The following is a 7846-nucleotide window of genomic DNA, read 5'->3' on the forward strand; positions in this document are numbered from 1 at the left end:
TGTTGCTACTAGCGATGATGATAATAATAATAACTAACAATAGCCAGCATTGATACGGTGCTTTAAGGCATGCAAAGCACTTTGTAAATATTATCTCATTTAATCCTCACAACAACCCTGGGAAATACATGCTGTTTTACACCCATTTTGCAGTTGAGATGACTGAGGCAAATAGAGATTAATTGACTTGTCTGAGGACACACAGCTAGTAAGAATCCAGGGGTCTTAACAGTTTTGACACTGGGTTGGATCTAATAAGATAAAAATCTATACTTTTAATAGCCCTGTCTCTCCAGTGATGCTACATGGCTGTCAGTCATAGAATAATACAGTATCCAAAGAATTCAAATTGAGGGTCTTTTAAAGTGCAATAGAGAGGTACATAGTGGGTATGAGGAGGCTGAAACACATAAAAAAGACAATTCCATAGGAGAAGCAGGGTAAAAGATATTCCCTTACTGATGCATGACCACAGAAAAAGATGGGTCAGTCATAGAGCAAAGATGTGATTTGTTGGAAACCACTCTGTCAAAAGAACTAGAGAAAATCCTTCCCAGTCATGGGATATCCCTTTCTCTGAGTAGGATTTATGGGAGGATATGGGCAAGAATCTCCTAGGCTGGGCAGGCACTACAGCTCTTATCCACAGCACTGGAAGTCATAGTTACAGTATGGCAATCACAGATTCACTTTAGCTAATGTAAAATCATTTCTCGGGGCCAAAAAATCAACAGCAAAGATATGATTAGCCAGTTTATCTGCAAAAGCTCTTGATGGTTTTAAGCACCACAAGTTCAACAAGAGTGTGTTGTGGTAGGCAAAAAACAAATGCAATATTAGGCTGCATTAAGAGAGATTCATTCGGGGTGAATGAATCTGCCCTGGTCAGGGAACATCTGGAATACTAGGTTCAGTCAGAGAGGGCTTCAGCACAATAAGAACATGGCAGAACAAGGTGGAGAAAGGTCTCAGAATCAGGCCATAAGAGGACAGAGGGAAGGAGTTGGGGTGGCTAGCATGGCCTGGAGTGGACATGGTGCCTGTTAGCTAGTGTCTGAAGGGCTGCCTCATGGAAGAAGATTGAGACTTGATCAGCTTAGCCCCCAAGGGCACAACTAAGGGAGTATTCCAAAGATGCTGATTTAGGCCTGACTTTGCAATTCTTTTTTTTTAATTAAGATTTTTTATTTTTAGGTTACAACACTCAGTTCCGCATGTTTTTGAGTTCCAGATTTTCTTCCCCTGCCTCCTCTCCCCCATCCCCCCAAGATGGCATGGAATCCAGTATACCTTCTTATTAAACTTATTTACGCAATAGTCAAGTTGTAAAGAAGAATTATGGAATAAATCATGAGAAAGAAGAAACAAAACCAGAGAGAGAGAGAGAGACAGAGAGAGAGAGACAGAGAGAGAGAGAGAGAGAGAGACAGAGAGACAGAGAGAGAGAGAAAAGAGAGAGCAAATAGTTTGCCTCGATCTGTGTTTCAACAATCCGGCTAGCAGCTTCTGTGGGGGTGTAAGATCCACCCACAGCCAGCACCCAGAAAGCTGCCAACAGCACAGGTTCTTTTGATCTGCTTAACTAAGGAAAGCAAGGTGAAGGGGTTGACAAGCTTTCTTTAATTCAGCATACAAATATCATTCACTTAGTTCAGGGGAATAAAATCCAGCACCCTGAACTTCAGAGCAAATTACAAACAAAGTACAAACATCAACAGACAAACCCAATACAGATTCATAGTTACCAACATCTAGGTTCAGCCCGGGAGCTCAGAACAAGGGCTGGCCCAGAGTCACGGGCACCACCACTGCTGCGGGAATGAGCTCCAAAGAAAAGACAACCAATCCCTGGTTTTATATCTTTTTCAGCGTCAGGGGTGAGTCCCACATGCAACTCACCCACGTGACCTAGAATCGTCACAGAGAGGCGGACTTAAACCCACGTGGTCTAAAAGCCTCTGCTGTCACAGACATGTAAACTAGGCCCTCCCTGGAGTTAGCCCGACCTTGGGCCCCACCTTAGTTGGCAATCCACACCCACATAGGTTTCACACTTATTAGGGGTTTGGGCCTGGGGCTTAGCACCTAGTAAGGCTCACTGAATTACTCAAAGAAAACAAAGGCCATTTTGCTTACCAACACAATATGCATTCAGACTCCATAGCTCTCTCTCTGGATGTAGATAGCTCTCTCCCTCATGAGTCCTTTGGAGCTGTCTTTGAGCCTTGTATTGCTGAGAAGAGCCAAGTCTATCAAAGTTAGTCATCACAGAATCAATACGTCTGTGGTTGTGCACAGTATTCTCCTGGTTTTACTCCACTGCCTCAGCATCGTATCATGCAGGTCTTTCCAGGTTATTATAAACTGACTTTGCAGTTTCTAACAAGGAGAATTCTCTAAAAAGTCCTGGGAGGTGATGGGTCCCCCTCCACTGGAGGGCTTCAGAGTCAATGCCAGATGACTTCTCACTGGGTATGGTTTAGAGAGGATTCCTATTCCAGTAGAGGTTGACCTGGAAAGCCTCTAAGGTCCCCTGAGATTCTGTGAACCCACTTCCTGGTGCTGGGGAAGTCCATCCCATTTGGAAACAGCTCTAATTATGATGAAAGTTTTTCTTTACATTAAATGGAAATCTGCCTGTCCACAACTCCCACACGGTGCTCTTAGCCCTGACCTCTGGGGCCGGGCAGAACAAACCTAATCCCCCTTCTCCATGACAGCCCCTCCCCATACCATGACAGCTAATATTATTCTCCACTTCCCCTCCCCCTCCCCCGCAAGTCTTCTCTTCTTGGGGCTGAGCCTCCCAAGTTCCTTCAACAGATTCTCATTTTATGCAGTCTCAGGCTGCTCACAATACTGGGTACCTTCTCACTCAGCAAACTGTGGCCTCCAGGACAGAAAATAGGAATGGAAATAGGGTCCCATCAGGGCAGAGGACTGCTGGCCCATCTCTTCCTTGAGGATGCAATGAGGGTATGGACAGAGGTGAAGCACCCTCCCACGGTGCCTCCAGGGCAGCTCTGGCAGCCTCACCCAGAAGGTTGCTGAAGGGGATTTTAGTCTGCGTGTGGTCCTTTACAGGAGACTACAGAACCTGGGCCTGGGATGCCACAGGGGGCTAGGGTGGGGGGCAGGATCTGAACTTCTGGAGGAAAAGAAAAGAAAGCAAACTGCTCTGGTTCAGGGAGTCTCTAGCAGCTGGAGAAGAGTGAGCTAAGAATGTAGAGGACAGATTGCCATCCTCAGTGGCTCTGGTGGAATTCTCTGCCCAAGAGCTGCATAATTCATTAACTTGGACAAAGAAATCCCAATAGACCCTGTTGTTATTCAATTAATATGCCCAGCTGCACAGAGGCCTATAGGAAGGTTTTATTTCCCTTTCCCTTCCTTTTCCCCTGATTACAGTGTGAGAATAGGCAAATGAACTCTTGTTCCTGAATTAATTAAAGCTGGTGTCAAAATGGCTGTTGGCTTGATACTTTTAATGTAGACTGGTTTATAGAACTGAGCCAGGAATGTCAGCTAACAGGTGATCTTTATCCCTGATCCTTACATTTCTCTAATAGCACTTGCCCAAAGTGGACCAGGCAGAGTTGCAGCTTGCAACAGGCAGAAATCCCTAGGGGTGGATGTCATACAGGGTCACACTGGGGCATGATGCTAAGGAAAACATGGTTACGGGTAGAGCAGTCCCAGAGTGGAACAGGCCACCCCAGGAGGTGGTCACTTCCCCTCCCTTGGGATCTTCATGCAATGGTGGATGACTACTTGCCTGTTGGTGATATCATTAGAGAGTGGTTTCTTGTTTGGATATTCATTGGACTATTGGATTATGAAGTCTCTTCCAGCTTGGAGGTCTTGTCAATTCTGTGCCTCTATGGACCTTTTCTGTTCCTGGACCATTCACTTTGACTTTGTTGCCAAGTGATAGTTTAACTTAGAGTAGATCCCATGCAACCATGGTGAACAGCCAGCCCCCAGACACCATCATTTTTGGTTGACCTGATCTCAATGACCTATCCTTGCCTGCTACTTTGAAGCTAGCCTTCAAAGGCTAACTAAACACCGTACCTAGACATCTCACCTACTCTTTGTGCTGAACTTTATCTTAGGCAAGGGGACAATACACACAGGGAAACCAGAGATAGTGACAACAACAAAAACCTCTCACAAAATCCCAGTTAGCCAGAATCCTGGAGGAAGGGATGCTCTTTTTGAAAAAAAAATGATTTATTTTATTTTTAATTTAGGAAATAAAACCAGCATTTCCATAACAGTAGGATAAAAACACAATTATACATAAAACTGAAAATCTAGTATATACAACTTACTATTCCTTTTAAATATATAATAAAGTTATCATTTAACTATTTCTTTTTTCTCCTCCTACCCCAGGTAACATTCACAGGTTTTAACAGTTTCCTGGATATTCAGAATTTGGTAAAGGAAAGAGTCTAGGAACACTCCCGAGTGGCAAAGCCAAAAGCCTCGAAGAATAAGGGCACCCTCACCAGAAACAGGGGAGTTTGGAGGAGGGATGGGGCCAGGGAGAAAGACAATCAGCTCCATTTCCACAAGGTTGAATTTGCATTGCATATGGGACATCCAGGTGGAGATACCAGGCAGGAAGCTGCTAATGTGAGTTTGGACCAGGCTGTATTGGAAAAAGCATTGCTTCTACCTCAGATACTTACTACCTGGGTAACCCCAGGCAAATCATTTATCCCTCATTGGGGTTCTTCTCCTTCTTTGTGTCATGGGTCCTTTTGGCAATGTGGTGAAGCCTATGGACCCCTTTTCAGAAGAATGATTTATTGCCTACATTTACGATCAAAAGAAATGCTAGATTTCAGTTTGAGATTGGTGAAAATAAAGATCTGTATTTTCCCATCTATGTTCACAGACCCCCTTGGACTTAAAGTCCCTGTCTTAGGGCCTTGATCTCATCTGCCAAAAGTGGTAACAGCATTTTCATTGTCTGCTGCCTCTCTGGGCTCTTAGGATGAGCGTGCCTTGTTCCATAAATCACAGTAGACGTTGTAGCTCCTTTGACACTGTTTCCTCACACTGTTGTTAAGTGGATGGTTCCTGGTGGTGTGCAAGGGTGTTTCCCCAACACTCACAGCTCACCCTTAGGTCTTGAGTCAGTTTTTCTACTCTTTTCAGGGCTCTCAGCTGTCACCCCTTGCTGCAATCACTGGATCTGCTGCCAGCAATTTCTCTTTTAAATTTGCTGCTAATCAGGCATGGGGCAGGAAACCACAGAACTGTGCTGGTGAGAATTGTGTCTCAACAAGAGAAAATCAGCTCAGAGTAAGCATCTGGAGAGCTCCCTTGGGAGTAAAGTTCTAGTCCCCAGATATTGGGAAATTGATGTTGATGGTTCAGAAGCTTGAAGCTTTTTTGGCTTCTGAGTTTTCAGTGCCTGGCACACAGAAAGTACTTAATAAATGATAACTGACTGACTCATACAGTTAGTCAAAGAGTAAACAACTAAAGAAATCAGGCATCACTGCACCCATTTCACATAAAAGCAAAGTAAGATTTAGAAATGAAGAAACTTGGCATGGGTAGGATCCTAGCCTTAGAGTCAATAAGACCTGTTAGTTACTCACTAAGTGGGTCACCCTGGGGAAGTTTCTTACACTCTCTGAGCCTCAGTTTCTCTATCTGTATCAAGGAATTTGACTTCATGGCCTCTGCTCTCCCTTCTAGCCTGAAATCTATGCTCCTATGAGTCAACTTTTCCCAGCTTCCAGAGCAACCATACCCAACCCAATCTCAATGACTTAACTCACTTTCTCTCCACTTGACCTTGCTATCTTCCAAACAAGCCAATGTACTACTCAGGAGAATACTAGGATGACAATGTAGCCAATGAAAATGAACAGTGGAAAGAACTCTAGCTGTGGGGTTAGAGCTGGGTTGGATACTAACTGTGTAAACTTAACACCTCTGGGCCTCAGTTTCCTCATATGTCAAAGGAAAGGAATGGACTAGTCTGCCTTCAAGATCCTTTCCAACTCTTTAAAACTTCACTAAGACTCTTTTCTTCCTGCAGGACTAGTTTTGGATTCAGAAGACCTGAGTTCAAACCCCAGCTCTTCTACTGGCCGGTTGTGCAACCCTAGGCCCATCTCTCCCTTTACCTGGGTCTCTGTTTCCTCAATTTTAAAATAAGGATGTTGACATGGATGAGCTCCATTCCATTTTTAAATCTATAATCCTAATAAGGACTGAAACTGTGACTTCATCAAAAAACTCTAAATCTATGACTTTTAATTCTTCTTCCACATGAAATTTCACAGGATGTAAAACTTGGCAAATGCCATATTTCCAGTTGTGATAGATGGGTAATCTCTCTTCTCTACACTCCCTATGTAGGTGTTTTATAGCAATGCATAATTATATCATTAATTTTTATGTCAAAATCCTAATTGGTGATGCTGATCATCTGTACAAATATACTGTACAATCTTTTTAACTCTTGGACATAAAAGGAACACGAAATTGATTGGAACTTCCCAGGAGAACACAGACAGAACCCACCTCATGTTGCCCCAACAAGCATCATTTTCCAGATATCATCATTAACAGACTATTAACAATGATAATAACACAGTATTCATGTAGCACTTTGAGGTTTCAAAATACAAGTATTATCTCATTTTATTTTTACAACAACCCAGAGAGTTAGCTGCTATTTTTAGCTTTGTTTTATAGATGGGAAAACTGAGCAGACAGGGGTTAAGTGACTTGCCCACAAAGCTGGTAAGTGTCTGAGTCAGGATTTGAAGCCAAGTCTTCCCGATGCCAAGGCCAGGGCCCTACTCACTATGCCATCCTTAAACTCCAATTAGAATCCTTGATGCATTTTCAGCCTTAAAACCAAAGACAAGAAAGTTCCTTGGATATTGAGAATATAAAAGCACAAAAAGTCTGCTGGGGAAGATTTAGATTCTGTGGCAAATGAGGCTCTGAGAAGTAGCAAGTGAGGTGGAGGTAAGATGTCTTCCCTGCCATCGTTCTAAATCAAGGCAAAGTAACTTTCTGAGAGGCCTGATAAGCAGTACATCTGTAAATTTTTATATGTAAATAAATTACATGCAGCCATCTTATGGATGCTGCATTAATCTCTTCATGTGCCTCAGGCATCTTCTAAGCTTTACAGATGAAGGGAAGTCCCACAGGACTTGAGTGTGGCATGTCCTCCATTTTGGCCCCTCTCTGTCCCTGCCCACCCAATTGTTTATCACTGAGTTCATATGATGAGTGTTTGGGCTCATCTACAAACAAAAAAGGCTCTATGTGGGCAGGGTGTGATGTCTGTATTAATATGGGCCTGCAAGAGTATTAATTTATTCAGTAAGTGTTTACTAAGGGACTACTATGTGCCAGTCATAGTATTAGGCTCTGGGACTCCCACAACAAAAACAAGACAGTCCCTGTCTTCAAGGAGCTTACCTTCTACTATCCCAACACAGGTAAGAGTCTAGCCAACCCAGGGATGGAGTTACAGTAAGTACAGGGATAGGTCCCTAGTCCTAGAGCTGGAAAGGGCTTTAGACCCCCTTGACCCCCTCATTTTCAGATGAGAAGACTTTAGTCAAGGGATTCATCTTCCTAGAGAGTCTCAGTGTGTGACTTACCCAAGGTCTCACAGGTAGGAAATGACAGGGGTGAAATTGGAAGCCAGGTCTCCTGACTCTAAAGCAGTTTCTCTTGGTGTCATCCCATGAGGCTTCTCTGGGTTTCTGTGCATTTTTACAGTCCACAACACTATTCAAACATTCTCTAAACAACTGTATACAGTGCCCATTTGGGGGAGGTAAGAATTTGCTAA

This window comes from Trichosurus vulpecula, chromosome 5, assembly GCF_011100635.1.
Source record: "Trichosurus vulpecula isolate mTriVul1 chromosome 5, mTriVul1.pri, whole genome shotgun sequence".
Taxonomy (NCBI): Eukaryota; Metazoa; Chordata; class Mammalia; order Diprotodontia; family Phalangeridae; genus Trichosurus; species Trichosurus vulpecula.